A 22,354-nucleotide genomic window follows, 5' to 3' on the forward strand; every position below is an offset into this window, starting at 1 on the left:
TGTCTTGGAAAATGTTCTATGTGCACTTGAAAATAATGTATATTCTGCACCTTTGTGGTGAAATGCTCTAAAAATATGATTAAATCTTACTGGTCTAAGGTGTCACATAGGCCACTGTTTCCATATTGATTTTCTGTCTGGAAGATCTGTCCCTTGTTGTCAGTGGGGTATTGAAGTCCCCTACTATGATTGTGTTAATATTGGTCTCTGTCTTTATGTCTGTCAATATCTCTTTTTATATGTTTAGTTGCTCCTATGTTGGGTGCATAGATGTTTACTAGGGTTATGTTCTCTTGTTGGATTGATCCCTTGATTGTTATGTAGTACCCTTCTTTGTCCTTTATTATAGTCTTTGTTTTAAAGTCTATTGTGTCCAATATATGTTTTGCTACCCGAGCTTTTTTCTTGTTTCCATTTGTGTGAAATATATTATCCGATTCCTTTTTTCAGTCTGTGTGGGTCTTCTGATCAAGGTTGTTTTCTTGTAAACAGCATATGCATGGTTCTTATTTTCTTATCCACTCAGCTACCCTATGTCTTTTGATTGGAGCATTTAATCCATTTACATTTAAAGTGATTATTGGTACATACATAGTTATTACCATTTCATTATTTGTATTTCTGGTCTTCCTTATTTAGTTTGATTTCACCTTTTTTCTACTTAAAGAATCCCTGTTAACATTTCTTGAAATACTGGTTTGGTAGTAATGAATTCCTTTAGCTTATTCTTTTCTGGGAAGCTCTTTATCTCATCTTCAGTTTTAATGATAGCCTTGGTGGGTAGGGTATTTTGATTGTACCCTGTTTCCCCAAAAATAAGACTTAGCCAGACAATCAGTTCTAATGCATCTTTTGGCACAAAACTTAAATTAAGACCCATTCTATTCTATTCTATTCTATTCTATTCTATTCTATTCTATTCTATTCTATTCTATTCTTCTATTATATATTATATTACATTATTATATTAAAGGCCATGTCTTACTTTACAGAAAAATAAACCCAGTCTTATATTAATTTTTGATCCAAAAAATGCATTAGAGCTGATTGTCCAGCTAGGTCTTATTTTCAGGGAAACATGGTAGGTCTTTGTTTTTCAACACTTTGAATGTTTCTTGTTACTCCCTTCTGGCCCACAAAGTTTCTGTAGAAAACCCAGTTTGTAGTCTTACAAGGGTACATCCTTGTAAATAACTAGTTGTTTTTCACTTGCTGTTATGATGTGTCTTGGTGTGGGCCTGTTTGGGTTCATCTTGTTTGGGACTTTCTGTGCTTCCTGGGCTTGTATGTCATCTTCCTTCGCCTAATTAGGAAAGTTTTCAGTCAGTGTTTCTTGAAATATGGTTTCCATCTCTTGCTCTCTCTCTTCTTCTGGTATTCCTACAATTTGAATGTTGTTGCACGTGATGTTTTCCCACAGGTCTTTTAAACTATCTTGATTGCTTTTTTATCATTTTTTTCTTTATGTTGTTGTGATTGAGTGAATTCTGCTACTTTGTCTCCTAGATCACTTATTTGATCCTCTGCTTCATTTAATCTGCTGGTGATTCTATGTAGTATATTTTTCATTTCATTTATTTGTTCTTTATTTCTGACTAGTTATTTTTTATGGTTTCTACATCCTTCTTTATGCTTGCTATTTCTTTGTTGAAATTCTCAGTAAGATCCTTAAGCATTCTTGTAATCAGTGTTTTAAACTCTGTCTGGTAGGTGGGTTGCTTTCATTTCATTTAATTCCATTTCTGGAGCTTTCTTCTGTTCTTTTATTTGCAACATGTTTCTTGGTGTCCTCATGCTGGCTCCCATGCCATGTTTGCTACTATGTACTACATAGATCTCTTATGTATCTCACTCTTTGCTGGGTCGCCTGATGTAGTATGTGTCCTTTGTAGTCAACTTATGCAGCCATCCTAGGCCCCTGAGCATGTACTCCAGAGGTTTCCCTTGTGATGAATGTGTTCTCTCGTTGTAGTTAAGCCTTGATTGTTTTGGGTATGTCAGTGGGTGGGATTGACTCCCAGGCTGACTCGCTATGAGAATTGGCTATGCCCACAGTGTATGAGATGCTGTGTTAGGACTGACCCCTCTGAGGAGACTTCACCCTTGCGGGTTTGCATCGGTTAAAAATCTCCATTGTGTGTTCCTCTTGTGTTAATACCCAGGTAGTGTTTTGGTGTGGTCTGAAGCTGGCCTCTGGTTGTGTTGTTTCTGGTGTCTCTTGGGCAGGGTTGTCATGTAGGACAGTATCAGCCCTGCCTATTTCTGGCCCATGGCTACTTAGTAGGTGCCTCAAATCTGTATGTGGTTGGCTGCTTCCCATGCTGGACCAGAAGGCATGTGGGCGTGGCCTCTCTGTGAACTGACAATATTGGGCCTCATACAGTTTAGCAAGATACCCCAGGCTCCCTATGCCTGTTGACACCTGTCAGCTGCTGGTAAGGCTCGACTCTTGAATAAGGTTCCTTAGGAGTATGTGCCTGATGGTTTACCCAGTGTTGAGAGTGCCCTCGGTGATGCAGCACTAGCTGGGTCTTCTTCTATTTTTGTACTTAAAATTAGGTTTCCCACAATGGAATACTATTCGGCGGTAAGAAAAGATGATATAGGAACATTTGTGGCAACATGGATGGATCTTGAGAGTATAATGCTAAGTGAAATAAGTCAGAGAGAAAAAATAGAGAACCATATGATTTCACTGATATGTGGTGTATAAACCAAAAACAACAAAAGAACAAGACAAACAAATGAGAAACAAAAACTCATAGACACAGACAATAGTTTAGCGGTTACCAGAGGGTATGGGGGGTGAGGGGTGGGAGATGAGGGCAAGGGGGATCAAATATATGGTGATCGAGGGAGAACTGACTCTGGGTGGTGAACACACAATGGGATTTATAGATGTTATACAGAATTGTACACCTGAAACCTATGTAATTTTTACTAACAATTGTCGCCTCAATAAATTTTAAAAAAATAGGTTTTCCTGTATGTTTTATTTAGAGCTTTGTGGTTCTCATTACAATCACTCGTCTTAACTGGTATGATCTTATTACAATCTTTTAAAATTCAGCTTGAGCTTTACCTCCTTCACTCTTCCTAAACAAATCCAACATTGTTTCTTTTGGTTCCTGTGGCAGTCTCACATATCACTTGCTGTGGTTTACTTCAGTGACATACACTTATTTTCTTATGCTTGAATGTTTGTTTTTCTTCAAAGGAAACATGTTTCATTTTTGTACCTGAGGATATGGAATTTGAGGTTTCAAGAAACCATTCAGCCTTCCATTTTCAGATGAATATTTCAGATTATCACTTATGAAAAAATTCTTAAATTCATAACAAGGCTTTCACTATTATTATTTACTCATAGGTATATTATGATGTGCATAAATTATCCAGAAAAGTACAAAGGTAGAATAGTATATGCAGATTATGGGATTATCATTTATGTGTATTTTTTACTCCATTCTCCTACATTTCTAACGAGAATTCTTTCCAAATTCGCTTTTTCAAACAATATTGCATTGAAGCTCAGTTTCCTGTGTAATTCTAAATGGGTGTAGGGAATAAGCACTTTAAATCTCACTATTTATTAAAGAAATTCTGTCTTAATTATTTAGAAAATTTACAATCCCACCAGCAATTTATTATTACGTTTCTCTTTTCCCTCATCCCAACCAACATTTGGGATTTTGAAAGCATCTAATATTTACTAATTCAATAGAATACAGTATCAACACAGTTGTAAATAAATTTGCATATTCATTAACCCTGGTTTCCTCTTATGATAATGGTCCTGTTTTTGTTTTTTATTGCTTTTTCTCTTGCTGGAATGTTTGTATTTTTATTTTTTGGATATATGATTATTGTTCTTAAATTTTGCATTTAAATTAGTCATTTGTAGTTTTATATGTGTATGCCTTTCCCTTTTTTATAACATTACTCATTATGCTTCTGACATCTTAGAGATTTTAGAATTGTAATACAGTCAAATTTTGATATGCAATGAGATTTAGTAAATTTCTCTACTAACTTTTGAAATATTTTTGTGGCTTCACATAATATGTTAATTTACTTGTCATGTTCAATACCTTTTCTTGTTTATATGTAGTAATTATTTGTTATTGCTGATTCATTTGTATGCTATTGCATTTATATTTTGACACAATTACTCTGCGTAGCTATAGAGAAATGAATATTAGTGGGTGTGATTTTTTTTGGATTTTTGGCATTATTACATGATCTTTTAAAGAAAATCACATTTTTTTCTTTTCATTTTCCACTTTTTGTTCCCAACTTTTTGGTTATATTTTTTTGCCTAGGACTTCCAGTACCCTGCTGATTATAAGCTATGTTAGTGAGCAAGGTGGCATTTTGCTTACAGTAAAGGAAATGATTATATTATTTCCTCTTAAGTATGATATTACTTTGACTCTTGGCAGAAAGGTTTGTCAAACTGCTAGGGTTTATTGTAACTGGTACATATTTGTCAGATGGCTTTTTTGTATCTACTGAGAGTTTTTCTTTTTATATTTAATCAGTTAATGTGGTGGTTTACAATGATAATTTTTACGTATCAACCCTTTCTTGCATTCTTATGGCAAATTATACTAGGTGATGAATATAGTAGGTTTTAATTTCAATTTTTACTCTTTGTCCAAATTATTTGTATAATATATAAGATTATCTCAGTCTCAGATATTTTCCTAAAATTAAAATGTAGTAATATGTAGAACAGAGGGAAACATTTTTACTATTGATTTGGTTTGTAAAAGGAAGTTTATGTATTTATTAGACTATCCTATTCTTAAATCACTCTTGTCCTTTTGGGCAATTGTATTAGTTTTTTTTTATTGCTGCATAACAAATTACCACAAATTCACTCAGTCAAACACTATAAATTTTATCTCAGTTTTCATTGGTCAGTTCTTTGGGTACAATTCAACTGGATCCTCTGCTCAGGGCATCTAAAGGCTGCAGTCAAGAGGTCTGCAAAGGGGCGTTCTCATCAGAGGCTCAACTGGGGAAAGATAGTTTTCAAACTTCTTTGGTTTGTTGGAAAAATTCATTCAGTTGCTAATGAAGAATTTATGGCAGTTGGCTTTTTAAATGTCAATTGGACAATCTCCCACCTCAGAAAGGGTCCTGGTCTGTAACCTGTTTTAAATCTGGACTATCCAAGAGAATCTCCTTTTAATTAATTCAAAATCAACAGATTTTTAGACTTAATTACATCTGCAATACCCTTTTCCTTTTTCCATATTCTACTCATAAGCAAGTCACAGTTTCTGCCTGTGCTTGAGGGGAGGGAATGGACAGTCATGAGTGTGATTTATCAGAGGGATAGTGGATGGGGGAAGGGCACTGTATGAGGGATATAAATGATAAACATCTAAGTATTGCTTTGTTTTGTGCACCTGAAACTAATAAAAAAGAAAAGAAAAGAAAAAGAAAAAGAAAAAAAAAAGAGTGTGACTTGTTATAGGCAACCTTAATGCCTCTATAAAAATAATTTTCTAGAGTATGTGTAGAAGAGTCCCACTTTTATATTCCTAATGTAACTCTTCTTCCCCTTTACTTTTTATCAGTCTTGCTATTGGTTGGTGTCTTTATTAAAGTTTAAAAGTTATAGATTTTACATTAATTGATATGGTAATTTTTACTAGGCAACTGAAAATAACTATGAGAGTGCATAGTTTTACTCATGTACAAATTATAGTTTCCTTTGGAACTTATGAACAAGAAATGAGAGTTCAGTTAATTTTTTTGATGGACTTTATTTTTAGAGCAGTTTTAGGTTCATATTAAAATCTAGCAGAAAGTAGAGTTCCTATATATGTCCTGCCCCCACACATGCACAACAACCCCCTCCCGTCCACCCCTCACCACCACACACACAATTCACATTCTGATCTACAGTGGTATAGTTGTTATCATTGATGAACTTATATTAACACATCATGAGCCAAAGTCTATAGTTTACAATAGGGTTCACTCTTGGCTTTGTACATTCTATGGGTTTTGACAGATGTCTAATGATATGTATCCACATTATAATTTCATGCAGAATAGTTTCACTGTCCTAAAAAATCCTTTGTGCTCTGCCTGTTCATCCTTCCCTTCCCTTTTTTCTCTGGCAACCACTGATCTTTTTACTGCCTCCATAGTTTTCTCTTTCCCTGAATGTCATATAGTTGGAATCAAGTAGCCTTTTCACATCAGCTTCTTTCACTTAACAATATGTGTTTTTTTGTTTTTTTGTTTAAGTTTCCTTTGTGCTTTTTAATGGCTTGATATATCAATTCTTTTGAGCACTGAACCACATCCATTGTCTGGATGGACTAGTTTATGTATCATTAGGTGTTTACCTATCGAAGGACATTTTCTTTTCCCAGTTTGGGCAACTATGAATAAAGCTGTTAAAACATGTGTTTGCAGATTTTTGTGCGGAAATAGGTTTTCAACTTCTTTGGATAAATATCAAGGAGTGCAATTGCTGGATTATATAGTTAAGAGTGGTATGTTGTTTTTGTAAGGGATCACAAAGTGTCTTCCAAAGAGGCTGTATCGTTTTGCATTCCTACAGGTAACATATGAAAGTTCCTGTTGCTCCACTTGTCACCAGCATTTGATGTGAGTATTCCAGATTTTGGTTATTGTCATAGGATTATAGTGGATCTCATTGTATTGATTTGCATTTACCTGATGACATATGATGAGGAACATCTTTTCTGACACTTATGTGCCATCTGAATATCATCTTTTATGAGGTATCTCTTCAGAGTGTTTGCCAATTTTTTAATTCGGGCTTTTTATTTTTGAGTTATTTTATTTTTGAGTTATTTTAAGAATTTCTTGCATATTAAGGATAAAAGCCTTCTACCACTTGTGTCTTTTCCAGACAGTTTGTTCCAGTCTATGGCTTGTCTTCTTTTCCTCTTGACAGTGGCCTTGACAGAGCAAACGTTTTTAATTTTAATGAAATCCATCTTATCAATCATTTTTGTCATGGATCATGCCTTTGGAATTGTATGAAAAAATAATCATCATGCTTAAGGTTTTTAATTGTCTCCTATGTTATCTCTGGGAGTTTTGAAGTATTGTGTTTTACATTTAGTTCTATGGTCCATTTTGGGTTTATATTTGTGGAGAGCATGAAGTCTATGTCTAAAATAATTTGTTTGCATGTGGACATCTGTTTGTTCAAGCACCATTTGTTGAAGAGACTGTCTTTTCTCCATCGTATTTGCTCCTTTGTAAAAGATTAATTTGATATATTTATTATATTTATTTCTGGGTTCTCTGTTCTGTTCTTGATATATTTATCTATTCTTTCACCAGTACTACATTGTCTTAATTAATATAGCTTTATATTACATAATAGTAAGTAGTCTGGAAGTTAAATGTCTATCCTCCAACTTTGTTCTTCTCCTTCAGGGTTGAGTTGTCTGTTCTCAGTCTTTTTCTATTCAGCATTGATCTACAGCTTTATTGAGATATAATTGGCATGCCACATTGTGTAAACTTAGGTGTACTACAACATATTGATTTGATATACTTTATACTGCAATATGATTACTGGCTTAGTGTTAATTAATACCTCTATTACGTCACATAATTACCAATCTTTTTTGTGTGATGAGAACATTTAACATCTACTTTCTTAGTAACTCTCAAGTATATAGTACAGTACCATTACTCATAATCGAAATGCTATGCATTAGATACCCAGAAAATATTCATCTTCTTACTCAGAATTTGTACCCCTTGACCAATATAATATCTCTCTATTTCCCCCCACCACCCAGTCCCTGGTAACCACCATTCCACTCTTTTTCTATGAGTTTGACTTTTTCAGATTCCACATTTAAGTGATATCTTATAGTACTTGGCTTTCTCTGTCTGACTTATTTCATTTAGCATGGTGTCTTCCAGGTTATTCATGTTGTCAGATATAGCAAGATTTTGTTCTTTCTCGTGGCTGTGTGTGTGTGTGTGTGTGTGTGTGTGTGTGTGTGTGAGTGTGTGATATCTTTATCCATTCATCCATTGACAGACTCTTAGATTGTTCCTCAGCTTGGGTATTAAGGAACAGTGTTGCAATAAACATGGTTGTGCATGGGAGTGCATTTATCTCTTCAGCAGTATATTTTAATTTCTTTTGGATCTATACCCAGAAGTAGGATTGCTGGATCATATGGTAGTTCTTTTTTTAATTTTTTGAGGAACTTCCATACTATTTTCCATAATGGTTGTATCAATTTACATTCCTATCAGCAGTGAACAAGAGTCTCTTTTCTTCATCCTTGCCAACACTAGTTATCTATTGTCTTTTTGATAATAGCCATTCTAATATGTGTAAGATTATATTTATGTTATTTTAATTTGCATTACCCTGATGATAAGTGTTACCATATTTTTATATACTTGTGGGCCATTTGCATATCTTCTTTGGGAAAATATCTATACAGTTTTTCTGCTTATTTTTAAATCAGGTTGGTTTTTTTGTCGTCGTTGTTTGCTTTTGCTATTGAGTTATATGAGTCCTGTATATATTTTAGCTATTAACCCCTTATATATGATTTGCAAATATTTTCTCCCATCCCATAGGTTGCTATTTCATTGTGTTGAGCATTTCTTTTGTTGTGCAGAACCATTTTAGGTTGATGTAGTGCCACTTATTTATTTTTGTCTTTGTTGTTTGTATTTTTGGTCTTATATTCAAAAAAGTGTTCCTAAGATTTATGTCAACGAGCTCTTTCCTATGTTTTCTTCTAGGTGTTTTACAGTTTCAGGTCTTCCCAGAGCTACTTTAAACTAATGTTTATCTGTATTTATAATGTTTAAAAAATAGTGCCAATTACTAGAGGGAAAGTCTCAGAGTAATTTAGTAAATTAGTACTGGGCACACTGTATTTACCCTTATTAACTCAAAAATTCCATAAATACAAAGTCTTCAACTTCTGCCTTGGAGAGTATATTATCCAAATCCACAGACCTTTACTTGATTTCTTAAAATATCCCACTGGAGTCTTAAAAATAAGGCTAAGTTGTGTCATATGGGAATGGCTTTTTTTCTTAAAATCTGTTCAATGATATGGCACATATACTGAAAAGGATAAAATAAAGCTAAATTTTATTACTTTAATCTTTCAAATTAATACTGGGGATATTTATAAAATTCAAATTATCTTTATTTTTTTAAGTTATGAATATATACTCAAGATAGCCTTGTAATCAAAAGATACCTCAAGTAATTTATAGTTATATTTTCATTTTGAAATATTTTTTTAAATGTATTTTAAACAGCTATTTAAGGATTTCACAAAACTAATTTTCCAAGGAATTAATTATGATTAATTAAAATGTTGCATTCCTGTTTTTTTATTTTCACCCATGACTCAAGTTATTAATAAAAGTATCTACTGAACTGTCTTGCACACCTAGCTTCATCCACATGCTACTTTGGTCAATCCGATTGCAGTCTGTTTTAAAAAATAAGTAAAAGCAAAGAAAAAATATACAATAAAATACTTCTGAAAGTTTCTGCCAACTGTAAGTTAACATGTGAAGTTATATTTTTATCATTATTTGAGTTAAGTTTGGTAATTAAATTCAACTAAGAGCCTATTGCATCCTCCTAACCATAACTCTTCCATGAGCAATAGCTTCCAATACTTTTAGAAATGTTGATTAAATTTCTTTCTGATGATTGTTAAACTTCACTTGGTTTAAATAATAATAGCTAATATATCTTTAGATCTTATAGTATGGTAGGTACAGGTCAAAATTCTTTATATGTAGTACATACTCATTTAAAACAAATTACATGTTTATTGAAATGAGAACAAAAGGGATTAAGTGATTTATCTGCATGGTAAACCCAGACTTCAATATCTTGATGTTCTGCTTCTGGTTTAAAGAGGAGACCTTTTGTTTGCATAGTTTGGTAAACAGGAATCCACTCCTCATTTGCAAGCATGCTGGCCCCATCTGTTATGCACACACTGAGCCATTCACAGTAACTTCAGTTAAAATAAATTACCATGATCTCTTAGTGAAGTTCTCCCATTCTAATCAGAGTATCTGGAAGAAAAATTACAGTATTGTCTTACATGATGCCACTATCTTCTAAAAGATTTTTCTTCCTTGCTTTTCTCTGAGGCTAAGTGAGCCTGGTGTTTTCTCTGAAGTTTGATCATATAACTCCATGGGGTAATATAAACTCGGCAAATTTCTCCATGCATAGGGGAAAAAACAAAGGTCTACAGTTCTCTAGATGTGGCCCAGTTTGAGCTGGCACAACGTTGCCCAAAGTTTACAATGTAAAAATCTCAGGTCAGGAATATAGTCCTGAAATACTCACATACTTCCTACTACACTTCCTCAAGTCTGTGACCTTCTGTGCCTAAACCCAGTAAAAGAGCAATTCCACTCACCTTGTTCAACCTGTCTCTATTTCCCCGCTTTATTTTTTCTACATAGCACTGATCAAAATCTAAAATACTATATGTTTCTTTGCTGTTCTGTGTGTTAGTCTGGTTCCTCTGAATATAGACACAATGGAATTCGCCATGCAAAAGAAAAAAGATTATTTTTTCTTATATCTGTCTAGTTTTGTTTCTACCTTTTTAAATTGATGATTCATTATTTTGCATATTTTTCCATTAGGGCATACATGGTTTTATTGATTAAGAGAATATATATGTAATTCTATAAGGGAGAATGACTTTGAAGAAAAATAGAAGGGGACTGGGAGAGTCTGAAAAGTTGTTAGATATTGATACATGTTGGCCTGGGCAAAGGAAAAAGGGAAGTAAGGAGGGAGGGTGGGATAGAAGGATGAAAAATCTTATACTGCTATACAGACCTAAGAGAATTTAGCAGGCTATTGTAGGGTACTTTAGACAAAATGTCCCATCAGCATAGTACCAAATCTCCCAGGAATGGATGCACCTGAGTATCCCAGCCTCACAGTCATTGGCAGGCAGATTTATATGCAAAGCATGGCCTCGAAACTCACAAAGGAAGTCACAGATTTCAGAGTGTACCAGCTGAAACTGGCAGTCAATTTCAGTACTTGCAAACGAAGATCTGAGAGACACATTTCAAGGCTACCATGGGATTCTTTTACCTATTTACTCACAGGGGGCTTTGTTTACTGTCTTATCCCCAAAACCTACGACAAAGCCTGGGCTAGAATAGTAGTCAATGCATGTGTATGAATAAGTGGATTGCCCCTGGAAAGCCAAAGATGTTTATATTTCCTGAAGTGTCATCTTGCACATTGCCTTCTGCCAAAAGCTACTAGCAGTTTAAAACTACAGACTAATGACCTGAGAGGATGCCTCAGTCATCATTCAGTTTCACAAAAGGGCAAATACAAATTTTTGAGGGCACTATTAGTCAAGGAACCAGGGAAGTGCCCATGTCGTAAATACACAAATTATGCTTCTCCCTAGTTATTGAAAAGTAATTCCACGACATTTCAACGGCAAGTAAAACACGATGAACCTTGTTGAATTACAAGATGGAGTGTGGACTCAGGAGTTCACAATAGTTATGGTGCCAACATTGTCCTTCATTACACGTATCCACGGTTTAAAACAATCATATTACTGAAGTGTAATGTTTGTTTACTATATTTTTGAAGAATATTCAATTCTGCTAAAGATGAAAAATGGAAGAGTTGAAACTCATAGGATGTGTTCAACAAATAGAGTAAGTAGCTTGTAAGACAAAATAATTCATAAGGTGTGTGATGAATACAAAGTAATATAAAGTAAAAGAATAAATAGTGTATATAAACGCACAAATAAGAGTGTCAGAGATAGAAAGGGAAGACAGGAACAAAATCCAAAATTATTAATAAGCACACATCCTACCACCTCCAGCCTGACAATCATCTGTAAATTGGACACCCATTGGTGACACTCATTATGACCTCATTTGGAACTTATGTGCGCTCTACACCAGGAATGATGCTAATAAGCACAGCTGCTCAGCAAATTATAGGAAAACTGTAGTTTCTGGCTAGATGTACTTGCTCGACATGTCTACATAGAGCTAGTGCCCTTGATTCCAAGCATCATCTTTCTGCTGATTCTTAAATCTCGGCTTTGGTTCACACAACCATGTCAGTATCAGTGAATGGTGTTGTGGCAGAGACAGTGAGAGGGTTACATAAATTTCTACTTAAACTTTTCATAGCTCATCAACATAGAGATAAGGGGAGAATTATATGTAGTGCTTTACCGAATAGAGGTTCTTGGCCCAAAAGGGTTGATAATGGTAGAGTGTGTTAAAGGTGTTAGAAAGGTATTGATTTCCTCAGTAGACAGGTGAATTGGGTTGGGCTTCAATGACCTACAGTTTTTCTGGCATCTCAGCGTATAAGCAACCTTTGACAAACCAGTTTCTGTAAAATATTGTCATTTTCTATGTGAGCCATGCTATAAAATGGTTTAAAAATCACGGGATTGTGATAATACATTGGAAGCTATCCATGGCAGTAAAAGGTCGACATGTCACCAAACGTTATCCATGTAAAGCATCAGGTTGTGGTGGATCCTCTTAGTTATTGTATAACTCTGGAATGTCCACAAAATGATAGGTGGCATTGTTTCACTTATTACTGATAATACGGTTTAGAGATAGATACTATTATATTACTTCTTTTACAAATATGTAAACAGAGGTCTTTCAAAGACTGCTGAATATACTTTCTCCCCTTCTTTCTTAAAAGCAGCCAAATAATTTTTACAGAGGTAAAATGCACAGAGATTAGGAACTCAATTTTCTGAAACTTCGATGTAAAAGAAGGAAATTGAATTTTCCAAAGATTACTTAAATGATATCTTCACAACACGTGGATTTCTAGAAATGGGCCACTACCCGGCTAAGAGTGGAGTTTAATCCCCCTGCTCTTTAATCTGGAAAGGAAAGTTTTGGTATGCTTGCAGTTAAGGTTTTCATTCAAATGACAGTGTTTTACTCAAATCAAATTAGAAAAGAACCCACAGTGTCTGCCCGTTCCACGTTGAATGTTTCCTCCTGGATTCCAGTCCATTTACTAAGGAAGCCTAAGGATGCTGTTAGGATGACACAAGTAGACGTCTCAGATAGATTTCAGTCAACAGTGATTATCAGCTTCCAGACATGTCAGTGAGATGACTTCAGATTATACCAGCCCACTGTCATCAGCTACTTCTAATTTATGGGTCTTTCTAGATGAGGCTCCAAACATTGTGGAGCAGAGACAAGCCATTCTCTCTATGCCCTTTCCATCGTAACTCATGGAAACTATCAGTGTAATAAAATAGTTGTCAGTGGTAGTACATGAAACAGTAGCTGACTATAGCCAGGTGACCAAGTTTGAGCCAGTGAGATGTCAGTGGAAGTTGGAAAGACATAGACTCATTTTAGGAATCTGCTGGGCTAGGTTGTACCATTTGTCCTTTGTTTTTCGATCTTTCTGTTTTCTGAAATAAAGATATGATTGGTGGAGCTCCAGCAACTATCATATAGCCTTGAGGATGGAAGTATTAACAGTTAGAAGGAGCCTGGTTCCCTGATGACTTAATTAGGTCATCCTAGCAGTTCAAGACCTCTGACCTTTGGAATTAAGCTATGTGAGTGAAGTATAGCTAGTTAGGCTTTTGAGTCATTATTAGACATTTTTTTTTTTTTTTTTTTGTATGCCTCGCCAGTCCTAAACCTGATTCATGTCTAAGTCACTTGCCCATGTTAGTAAGTGGAAGAGCAGAGATTTGCTCACATGTCTCATTTCAGGACCTACAGGTTAGTCACTGCAGCCCACTACCCCAAGGGTGAAAGTTTAACAATGAGAAAGAACATAAAATTTTTGAAGGCCCAAAATCATAAAATATATTATGATTATAGAATTCTAAAACTGTAGCTGATAGAGGCTACCATCTTGTGGAGCCTGTCACTAGGTTCCCTGCCTCCTGTACCAGCTGGCATAATATTAGGCACAAAAGAAAAACATTACTATACTTAAAAACTTATATGGACAGAGCCTTTTGCTATTCCATTTTATGGCCATTAAGCAAAGTGAAGATTTCTATGTTGATATAATACTATTTATGGGAAATATCTTACACTTATTTAAAAGGAATGATATGATTTTTGGTTAAGTTTGTGTTTCTGTTGTTTCCTGAACCAAACTCATTAAATATAGCACAGGCATATGAACAAAAAATCCAGGTTGTAAAATTTAATCATAAGATGAGAAACTTCCCTACGGCCTTTGGTTACAAATAATTAAGGAAACAGACAATGCTGAGTAAGTGAAAAATCCCTTCTCTCAGATTGTCTGTGCACTTGCACATTTATAACTCGATCATTACCTGTGCAGCAGGGACAGTGCAAACACATTTCACGGGCTCCTACCTATTTGAGAAATTCATTGTACCTTAAGGGCTGTCAGAGGAAATTTGCAAATTACTAGTTCAAATTACTTCAACAAGAAAACATACTGATGTGTTCAGGTAATGGAAAGTGAAAAAAAAAAGGTTAACATTAAGTGTCACAAAAATGTTATTGGGCTGCATAAATCACAGGTAATCAAAGATACTTTGTATGGAAGATGCTAAAATGCAAGCGAGAATATCTCTTATACGTTCTTCATAATACTCCTTTGAATTCACTGTTGAAATATACACATTCCGTCTTCTGTATCATGAACAGGACTTTAAGCCATTATTTTCTTCCTTGAAATATTATTTGGTGTATGAAAAACCATTATCTTTTACCTAAGTACCCATGGATCTATTTCTATATACAAGAATATTTTAATTAAAATATTTGAAGATTCAATCAACCCAGGAAAATCTATTCAAGTAGTCATCCTATGTGATAACCAATAGCGGGGATTAAATTCAGTTACATTTTGAAGAAATGAGTTATGTAATTAATGTTTTTATTATAAATCCCTATCAACCAATGTACCTAATTTATCATTAATATAGTCACATATAAAATGCAGTCTCCAATTGAGAAAAATATGTTTAAGTGCCTTAAAAGCTGAAACCTATTAGTGGAAAGACATTATTGAGTTAGGAAAACACCGACTGGCCTGTTGAGGTATCGAAAGGATTGGATACGGGCAATGTACTATGAAAGGGGAGAGTAAAAGCATCTCCATAAGAGCTGAACTGCTTTGCTTACAAAAATAGGAAACACTCTCTGCATTGCTTTTTAGTTTCTTTTCTTTTTCTTTTTTTAAAGAGATTTCTTTAGGGGAGATGACACTCGTGGTGATGATCATGGAGGTGTTGGGGTGGTGGCAGTGACTGGGAAGGGAGTAGTGTTTTTTTTTTGCAGACGAGAGGAGGTCCAATGTCAGAGTGGGAAGAAATGTAGACTGTCAGAACATTCAATTTTATTTTGTTGTCTGTTGCATTGTAATTTAGATTTTCATCATCCATGATTTTAATAATATTTCCACAGAACAAACGTTGACTATTGTATGTCGCAGGGTGAAGGATGTGCCTTTTTACATTTCACATAATTTATTATAAAGGATCCAAGCAGTGGCTGAGTTCCATATGCAAATAGAAGCAAGGAGCAAGGGATGAGCAGAAAAAAAGAATGTTGATTTGGGGATGATTTAAATAGCTCCAGAGCTATCATGGTTGCCAAGTCTCGCAGAGATGTGGTACTCCCATGAACCACTGAATAGTTTTTGAATCATATATATTTCAAAAGATATATTGTTATTTGAGTTACATCAACACCTCCTAGTAGAAATATTCCTAAACCTCTGTGTGTGTGTGTGTGTGTGTGTGTGTGTGTGTGTGTGTGTGAGTGTTTAACTAAAGAACCTTTAACTTTGGCAGATATTTGATTAGTCTATTTTTTTTTAAATGTTAGACTTCATTAATCTGAAATACTTAAAGTAGTCATCTTAATTTCTTAATAATTTCCAAGCAAACTTATTTTTTTAACAAGAAGAAAAGTCTATATTATTTTTTTCCAATTGAGAGTGATGTCTGAATGACGTAACATATTTCAATTTTTAATATGTTTAAGTATTTTATCGGTATTGCCTGGAAGCATGTATGTAACAATTTAAAGTTAATTATCTGGTAAGATCTTGATGAGGTAAGCTGAATAACTTTAACTAGGTACTTAAAAGATCTTGGTGAAAATCTATTCATAAGCTGCCCTTTCTGAAGAACAGAATTGATTTATTGAAAATAATTTTAATTGTGGTATATTGTTTGCACTTAGATGAAAGTTGCTCATAACTTGTGCTCAGTGCAATCTTTAAGCAAAAAACACTGGAAAGATAATCTCTATTAAAGTATCATTTAAATTTCTTATAATTAATATTGTTGCAATGATTAAAACACATATTGAATGCATTTTAAAGAGAATAATATGGCACATTAGAGCATAATTTATCTAAATAGGAATCTTAAATAATAACATCAAAGTTAAATATAATTGAACATACATGTTTTTCTCATAATCGTTTTTGTTGTTTTTTTTTCTCATCTTTTTTTAGAGAAACTAATGCATAGTGTACTTGACACAACTATTTGCTACTTTAAACTGACAATTTAAGATTGCTTTCTATTACCAAAATATTAGTTTGCATTAATATTCTTTCAGGTACAAGGTACCAGATACACTTTATTTTATGTAACAAATAATTACAAAACACAAGATAAGGTACAAGAAATTCTATGTACTGGTAACAAATTTATGATATTTACACATCACAGCTGGCCAAAAATTCTTCGTAGTTGCAAGTTGGTAATAAATTCAATAAAACCTATTATCATATTCCACCGTACTATTTTGCATACAGATATGATTATTCAGTTACATTTATAATTCATAAGCATAAGTAAAAATTAAAAACATTTATATAGATACGGAATTAGTACTACCTATCTATAATGTATATCCTTATTTTTTCCTCACAAATTTTGTCAAAAAAAGTGTGCATTATATACGGCAAAATATGGTGCTCTCTCAAAAAGTCATAAAAGGATAGTTTCTCTTATTATAGATAGTATGGCCTTTGTTAAGATACAGAATGTCCATTGGTGGTCATTTGAGGTTTATTCAAGGAGAAAAGGAAGTTGGTTGTGCAAAAGGGTGAAGAGACACGGGACAGATATTCAGAGAGAAGCAGCAAACTACAGACCTCGTGACTTGGGGTCTCCTGCGGGGTCTCTGCTCCCACTCCCCACATAAGAACGCATGATATGGCTAGGCCAAAAAGGAACACTCACGGAGCCACAGAAAGGGTAGTCATACCACTATATTCTCACTGGGGGCCTCCGCCTCTCTATAATCCACTCTTGCTAGCTCAGCCATCTTCTTGGTAGCCCCCATTTTCTACTAGCGTAGCCACAGAAGTTATATTAGTGGCCAATGGCTCACTGGTTACAGCTGACGGCCAACTAGCCACAGCTGATGGCCATGCAGTCACAGTTGATGGCCATTTACTACCTGAGCCAGCACCTTTCCACATGAGGCCGAGAGCCTGGAAACTGCACTCCTGGCTCTGTCCCCACACCTCATTTGCTCCTGACTGAGATAATTTAGAAAATGAAATTGTTTAGTTTTGGGGAGGAAGAGATTCACATGAGTTTTGTTGTTGTTGTTTGTTTGATTATTTGTTTTTCCTACTTTGAACTGATGTTGCAATGGATGAGACACTTAGAAACACTGGGAGTGAATGTATTCCACGCCTGTAAGGGTATAGGCTAAGGACCTTCGTAAACAGAGCTCTAGGAAGGCCACCAAGATATCCCACCTTGCCCAGTGTAAACATTCTGCATAATCTCCAGGGCAGTGAATCCGATGTGCTTTACTGGCATGATTAGGTTATATTATGACACAGTTCATTTTGCTACATCTAGTTTATCTGGGTAGGTATGATCTAATCACATGAGACATGTAACATCAGAAAATTTATTTTGCTGATCAAAGAAGTGAGACATTTTAAACACAAGATGGATTCTGAGCAATGATGATGGCTTCATGATAGAGGGGACCACATGTCAAGGCATAAGGATGGCTTCAGGGATCTGAGAGAGCCACTTGGTAACAAGTAGCAAGGAAATGGGGACCACAGTACTACAGTCACAAGGCAACAAAATTTTAACTGCAGCAAAAGAGAAAATATCTATCTTGTGTAGAAGTTATCTTATAAAACATTTTGACTTAGATGCATTAGTTTATTCTTTGACTTAATAGTTGATAATGTCAATAATAAGAATGGGCATGAAAGCAGATTCCCCCCTAGAGCCTCAGGACAAAAACTCACCCAGCCAACATGTTGATTTTAACTTTGTTATAATCTGAAAATACAATCCAGCCATAACATGCTGGACTTCTCATCTATAGAACCATGTGCTAGGAAAAGGGTATGTTTTTAAGATAAGTTTGGGGTAGTTCTTTATGTGCCATTAACAAATTAATGCAATTAATTATTGAAAGCTGAGAGGAAGAGCTCTCAACAACACACACTTTTCTGTTTAATACATTTTTTGTAATGTTTTCAGTTGAACATTTGCCTTTGCTTCTTTATTATTGTTACTTAAAACCCGTTACTCACTAATGACAAAGGTAGGATAAATTTATAAGTGAACAGTTTACTTTAAATGCAACTAAAAAACAAAACATGTAAAATCTGAAAAAAAATATTTTACTTGTATTCTCTCCTCTATAACTTCTCAAAATATAAAATGCCCAAATAAAATAAATTTTTCTCTTTATTATCTCAAGTTCTGATTCCCTCTGACCTTTAGGAAATCTAGTAGCTTTTTAGGTACAAAATGTTTCCTGAATTACATGTACTGGCATGTACATATGGGATAATATTGAATTAAGAAGGGAAAAAAAAACTGAAAAATACTATATATATATGTCATCGTGATGCAGAGGCCAAATCTGCCATGTACTTTTTAATTTTTTTTGCCCTTTTTCAGTTCTTTATTTTGATTAATTCTTTTTTTGGGTTACATCTTCAAGTCATTTTAAAAATAAGAGTGTTACATGAATGCAATATTTACTGAAAATACACATATTAGGTTTTCCATTTGTATATTTGTTTACATCTGAAGGACAGCTTGACTAGGTATAGAATTTTATGGACATATGTTTTCCCACTAAAAATCCATTTTCCAAAATAGCTGTGCAAAAATCTGAGCTAAGGCTGACTACTCCCTTTTCTCTCCATCCCTTATATAGCCATCTTCCCCCTCTCTGAACCTGGTAGTATTATTTTTCAAAAAATAAAGTTTAATAACTTCATCAGGTTTTGTTTTGGTATCACCTGACTGTTGTTAAAATTTTTTAACTAACACAGCAAATCCCTTTCGCTTTATAAATCTATATCATTTTTCTCCTATTCGGGTTTTTAAAAAGTATGTTATAGTTTTTGAAGCAATTGTAAATGTGAGTGTTTTCTTAATTTATCCTTCTGATAGTTTATTATTGGTGTATAATGCAACTGATTTCTGAATATTAATTTTGTATCCTGTTACTTTACTAAATTTATTTATCAGTTCTAATAGTTTCTAGATGGAGTCTTTGGGGGTCCTCTATGTATAGTATCATTTGCATACAATGACAATTTTACTTCCTCCTTACTGATTTGGATTCTTTTTATTTTGTTTTCTTGTCTGATTGCTGTGGCTAGAACTTCCAGAACTACGTGGAATAAAAGTGGAAAAGGGGCAGCCTTATCTTGTTGCTGACCTAAAGGGGAATGGTTTTAGCTTTTCCGCGAGTATGATGTTAGCTGTGGGTTTATCATATATGACCTTTATTATGTTGAGATATGATCCCTTTTTTCCTGCTTTCTTAAGAGTTTTTATCATAAAAGGCTGCTCGATTTTGTCAAGTGCTTTTTCTGCATCTATTGATATGACCATATGATTTTTAATTGATTTGAGTTATTGAACCAAACTTGCATACCAGGAATGAATCCCACTTGGTTGTAGTGTATGATCTTCTTAATGTATTGCTGGATTCTGTTTGATAATATTTTGTTGAGGACTTTTGCGTCTATGTTCATTAGGGATATCAGCCTGTAATTTTCTTTTTTTGTAATATCTTTGTCTGATTTTAGGGTCAGGGTGATAGTGGCCTCTTAGAAAGAGTTTGGAAGCTTTCCCTCCATCTGGATTTTTTTGATATAGTTTGAGGGGGATAGGTGATAATTCCCCTTTGAATATTTTATAAAATTCATCTGTAAAGCCATCTCGTCCAGGGTTTTTGTTTGTTGGAAGCTTCTTGATTACTGATTCAATCGCACTGGTAGTAATCAATCTATTCAGAGTTTCCATTTCTTCTTGAGTTAGCCTCAGAAAGTTGTATACTTCTAGAAAATTATCCATTTCTTTCAGATTGTCGAATTTGTTGGCATATAGTTGCTTGTACTATTTTTGTAACTTTTTTTTTTTTTTGAATTTCTGTGGTGTCTGTTGTCACTTCTCCTGTTACATTTCTGATTTTATTACTTTGGGTGCTGTTTTTGGTTTTTGAGTCTGGCAAAATGTTTATGTATTTTGTTTATCTTCTCAAACAAACATATCTTCGTTTCATTGATCTTTTGTATTGTTTTTTGTTTGTTTGTTTGTTTGTTTGTTTGTTTTTCTCTAATTCATTTGTTTCTGCTCTGATCTTTATTATCTCCTTCCCTGTACTTCGTTTGGGCTTGGTTTACTGTTTTGTTTTGTTTTGTTTTTTCCAGTTCCATTAGTTGTAAGGATAAACTGCTGATTTGAATTTTTTCTTATTTCTTTAGATAGGCCTGCATTGCTATGAATTTCCCTCTTAGGACTGCTTTTGCTGCATTCCATAAATTTAGGGTCATAGTGTTTTCATTTTAATTTGTCTCGAGGTATCTGTTGATTTCTTTCTTGATCTGATTGTTGACCCATTCATTATTTAATGATATGTTATTTAGCCTCCATATATATATTTGTGTGTTTTACAGTGGTTTTTTTCTTGTAATTGGTTTCTAATTTCATAGCACTGTGATCAGAGAAGATTCTTGATATGATCTCAGTTTTCTTAAATTTATTGAGACTTTATTTTGTGGACTAACATGTGGTCTATATTAGAAAATGTTCCATATGTGCTCAAGGAGAATGTATATTCTGCAGCTTTGGGGTGAAATCCTCTAAAATATCAATTAAATTTCAATTGGTCTAATGTGTCATTTAAGGCCACTATTTCCATGTTGATCTTTGATCTGTCCCTTCTTGTGAGTGGTGTGTTGAAGTCCCCTACTATGATAGTGTTACTATTGATTTCTGTCTTTATGTCAGTCAGTTTCTGTTTTATATATTTAGGTGCTGCTATGTTGGATGCATAGATGTTTACTAGGATTATATCCTCTTGTTGGAGTGATCCCTTTATTATTATGTAGTGCCTTTCTTTGTCTTTTATTATATTATTCATTTTAAAGTCTATTTTGTCACTATAAGTGTTGCTACTCCAGATTTTTTCTCATTTCTATTTGCATGAAATATCTTACTCCATTCCTTCATTTTCAGCCTGTGTGTCTTTTGATCTGAGGTAAGTCTCTTGTATACAGCATATGCAAGGGTATTGTTTTCTTATCCACTCAGCTACCCTGTGTCTTTTGATTAGAGCATTTAATCCTTTTGCATTTAAAGTGATTATTGATAGGTACATAGTTATTGCCATTTTGTTGTTTGTATTTCTGGTCTTTATTAGTTAGATTGTTTTCATCTTTCTTCTGCTTACAGATGCCTTTTTAACATTTATTGCAATGCTGGCTTAGTGGTAATGAATTCCTTTAGCTTATTTGTTTCTGGGAAGCTCCTTCATTTTTAAATGATAGCCTTGCTGGATAAAGCAATCTAGATTGTAGGCCTTTGTTTTTTATCACTTTGAATAATTCTTGCCACTCCCTTCTGGCCCTCAAAATCTCTATAAAAAAGTTGGCTGATAGTCTTATGGGAGCACCCTTGAAAGTAACTCGCTGTCTGTTAGTTGATGCTTTCAGGATTCTCTCCTTGTCTTTAACCTTTGCCATTTTAACTATAACATGTCTTGGTGTGGGCCTGTTTGGGTTCATCTTGTTTGAAACTCTCTTCACTTTCTGGGCTTGTATGTTGATTTCTTTCACCTGGTTAGGGAAGTTTTCGGCCATTATTACTTCAAATATGTTCGCAATCCCTTCTTCCCTGTCTTTTCCTTCTGGTATTCCTGTGATGCCCATTTTGTTATTCTTGATATTATCCAACAGGTCTCTTAAACAATTTTTTATGCTTTTTATTGTTTTTTCTTTTTGTTCTTCCGCTTGGGTTATCTCTGCTATCTTGTCCTCTAAACC

Source organism: Rhinolophus hipposideros, assembly GCF_964194185.1.
Source record: "Rhinolophus hipposideros genome assembly, chromosome: 2".
NCBI classification, from domain to species: Eukaryota; Metazoa; Chordata; class Mammalia; order Chiroptera; family Rhinolophidae; genus Rhinolophus; species Rhinolophus hipposideros.